Source organism: Bombina bombina, chromosome 3, assembly GCF_027579735.1.
Source record: "Bombina bombina isolate aBomBom1 chromosome 3, aBomBom1.pri, whole genome shotgun sequence".
In the NCBI taxonomy this organism is placed as follows: domain Eukaryota; kingdom Metazoa; phylum Chordata; class Amphibia; order Anura; family Bombinatoridae; genus Bombina; species Bombina bombina.
Genome location: NC_069501.1, coordinates 1,235,050,509 through 1,235,054,411, shown reverse-complemented (window position 1 = coordinate 1,235,054,411; position 3,903 = coordinate 1,235,050,509). Strand labels below are relative to the sequence as shown.

The following is a 3,903-nucleotide window of genomic DNA, read 5'->3' as shown; positions in this document are numbered from 1 at the left end:
TTTCAGTTAGAGATTAATGACTTTATTCATAAGAACAGAAACACAACGATACAGAGCAAATCTGCCTGTTATAGTTTTTGTCAAGTTCATCTGCTGCTGTTGTGAACAAAATGAAGACAGCCAGTGTGTGAGACAAACCCAGAGCTAAGCTTTATTTTATTAAGCAAATATTTATACACTTACAATTCTCCAGCAATAACACAATTAGCTGCAATTACATAGTTATCTCAGAGACCTGCATCTTTGCAGTATAAGCTGGCAGAAGTGCGCAAGACAGTTACTCAGTAGCTGTTAGGGAGGGGGCAACAGATGGTTTATGTAGTCCCCTCCCCCTCACAGACCTCCAAGAGTGAACACAGGCCAGACACACTAGGGGGATAGGACAAAAGGAGTGCACAGGCTAGAATTGTTTGGTTAAGATAGGACATCTATTTTATGTTAGTCACTTGTTAAAATGTGATGTATGCACAAAGGCTGGGCACAATATTACTGCACATTCACCACCTGGGCACATGAATTTGTCCAGACGCATGTGCATCTAAGCTTCTAAAGAGCAAGTACAGGCTGAGGGAATGGAATATAAAAAGTGAAACATTTCCTAAATATATGGTCAACTCATATATGAAACATGAAGACATTTTTTAATCAAGTACTATAAAGACCATTGTATTAGCAAGCTACAGTAATGTAAATGCTTGGTTTGCTGGCAAAGCCAACTCAGCATGATAGCACTACATTATCAGCTGATGATTATTGGTTAAAACTCCAGGCCTGCTATAGACTAAGCACCCTCCAGAATATTACTGTACAGCTTGGCACAAGGTCACTGCACATACATCATCTGGGTAGTGGGTACACTGGCACAGTATTCATATATCATTATACTAATCAAGGCAAGTTACTAGTCCATTTCAAATAGGAAAAAAAGTCAGATTTCTTATTTGCTGCAGTATCTTACAAGTCCAGGACATTTTTTCCAGTCCTTTTATACAGACAGCATCATGTGTATATATACACCCTATTTGGATTATCATATATATATACACACACACACACACACAGACCTTATTTGGGCACAGTGTCCTCCAGAGTACAACAAAAGCAATATCAAATTAACCCTTATCTGACCTCTGAAAGTGAGAAAAGCTCCAGAAAACAATTTTGCACTGGAAGTAGAAAAAAAAAGCATCACAACATAAAAAGTGACCAGAATGAGGAGAGAGAACAAATGTGATCAAATGACCAGAACTTTGGGCAGATGTCACATCTAAGTATCAGGCTGAGGGCAAAAGCACAAACCTGCTCATCACAGGACCAGGACTCTAGAATGACCCTCATAAGTACAGAGAAGCACAGATCTCACAATGAAGCACGGGATGGCACACTGTCAGCAGTGGGGACAGTATCACATGAGAGCACGGTGACACCAAACACTGCAGTAAGGTCACACTGATGTACCTGAGAGCTGCTTGTGCCGATGCTCCGGGATCCTCTGGTGTCTCCGCCTGGTACGGACTCTAGGTGCCGGGATACACTGTGGACCGGTTACTCTAGCACAGGAGCCGCTCTCGGTACCGGACACTGTTTCACTGAGAGCTCTTTGTGCCGCTCCGCTCATTTATTATCCCAGTTCTACGTCACCATTCACCAAGGAAGGAAGGACTCAGTCAGGAGGAGGTGCTCGGCACACCTCGTGGTCATCTGTGGTACTACACCCAGTTTACTGTTAGAAGTTGGAGTTGTCCTGAATTGGGTAATTGCCCTAAGGTGTTTACTGTAGGGAAATGCTGCTTATTGGCAAATACAAAAGTTATTTCTTTTTCTAGGTGTGAGCTGCTAATTTATTTGTTCAGGGAAAAGTTTAGGAAATGTTTCCGACACTGGCAATAGTCATAGTGCACAATCTACATAATTACTGTATTAGCTACAGTGCTAATTGTTCACAAAAATATCACTTCATGCAATATTCATTTAGGTGGCCATTCCGAATTTTGTTAACGAAAATCCATTTATCCGATATTTCCTATGGCGTCCTCAGGTTAACCCAATTAATTAACTATTTTTTAAATGCATTAAGGAAACTGTCCAATGCAGACCAATACCTCAATACCTAGGCCTACAATTCCCAGAAACCTCTGCTGCAAAATCACTACTGAGAATGTTCATTTTATTTTTTTCATGCACTGTTTTTTTGCTGTTGGTTCAGCTAATCATTTTCAATGTTAAAGGGATAATCTAGTCAGAAATAAACATTTATAATTCAGATAGAGCAGGCAATTTTAAGCACATTTCTAATTTACTCCTATTATCAATTTTTCTTTGTTCTCTTGGTATCTTTATTTAAAAAAGCTGGAAAGTAATTTTACGACAAAAGACCAAAAACAGAAAAATTTAGTACTGAGTGTTCAATACTCGTAGCTGTCTCTGAATATTAGAGTCCAAGGGCGACCAATTGTTAGTGGCATCGGGTCATTAACGGAACATGTATCCGAATGGCTTGATGCCATACTCTATCCACTGGTTCAGTCCCTACCTAGCTACATACGGGACACTAAACATGTACTTAGAGACCTCAGTAATTTCGACTGGGATCCATCTTTCTCTTGGCTCACGGTCGATGTTACTGCCCTCTATTCCTCCATCCCCCATGACAAGGGGCTGGAGGCATTGAGACTGATGCTGAGACTGTATTCCAACTTGCGAGAGGACTTCAGTTCCTTTGTAGTAGAGGTCACAAAGTTTTTACTCAACCATAACTACTTTGAGTTCGAGGGAGTGTTCTATCTCCAGAGATGTGGGACAGCTATGGGGGCAAAATTTGCCCCCTCCTATGCCAACCTATATATGGGTTGGTGGGAGATGTCCCACATCTTTGGCGATTTGAACCCCCTTCCAGACTACATTGTGTATTATGGTTGTTTTATTGACAACCTCCTGCTGGTCTGGCGTGGAACACATGAGGATATGTTGCAGTTCATTGAACTCATAAACGCCAACACCTGCAATCTCAAATTTACCTTTGAGACTTCCACAGTATCGATTCATTTCCTTGATGTGACACTAAAAGGCAATAGGGATGGCAGCATTGAGAGCAGCATATATAGAAAACCAATTTCAGGTAATTCTGTACTGCACGCGAATAGCTGCCACCCTAGAAACGTCTCATACTCTATAGCAAAGGGACAGTTGGTGAGAACAAAACGAAATTGTTCCACAAAAGAAACGTTTGAGTGTCACCGAAAGGAATTAGTTGACCCCAAAAAGACAATTAACAGGGCAGTTAGGGAGGTTGATACCATGGATAGGTCGAGTCTATTGGTTGACAAATCTGAGACCCCACAAACAGTTTCCAATCAAGTAAACTTTGTGACCGAATACAGCACCGAATATCACGATATTTGTAGTATTGTGAAAAAAACACTTCAGACTATTGGTAGCGGATGATAGATTGGTGGATTGTGTGAACAATGGCATAAGGTGCTCATATAGGAAAATCAAGTCCCTAGGTAACTATCTTTCACCTACAATGTTACCCAAAATTAACGTTCCCACCAGCTCTTGGCTGACTAGCAAGGGCATGTACAGATCTGGAAGCAGTAGGTGTAAGGCGTGTGACCACATTGATGTCTCTGACACCTTTACATCGGCCGTTACCGGTCGCTCTTTTGAGATTAACTTTTGTTTAAATTGCACGTCCACCTTTTGTAATTTATCTTATCACATGCACACTTTGCAATTTACAATATGTAGGACTTACGACCCGTGATGTTCGAACTAGGATAAGAGAGCATATATCAAAAATCCCTATAGGTAAATCTACATCTCCTATAGTACAACATTTCTCCCATTGCCATCAAAAGAGTGTCAGTAGTTTCCAATGGTTGGCCATAGACAAAGTCATGC

General features: G+C 41.0%; 1 protein-coding gene across 3 annotated transcripts in view; it reads right to left on the bottom strand.

Moving 5' to 3' along the window:
- Nucleotides 1-1,614, bottom strand: part of RELT (RELT TNF receptor) — a 61,672-nt gene extending 60,058 nt beyond the window's left edge. The window contains exon 1 of one of the 3 annotated variants that reach the window (XM_053708728.1): nt 1,459-1,614. The gene's annotated coding sequence lies outside the window, so the exon portion shown is untranslated. Of the gene's footprint in view, nt 1-1,299; nt 1,318-1,458 lie in introns of those variants that run through there. The other 2 variants (XM_053708725.1, XM_053708727.1) reach the window with 2 other exon arrangements.
- Between the last annotated feature and the right edge of the window lie 2,289 nt (nt 1,615-3,903).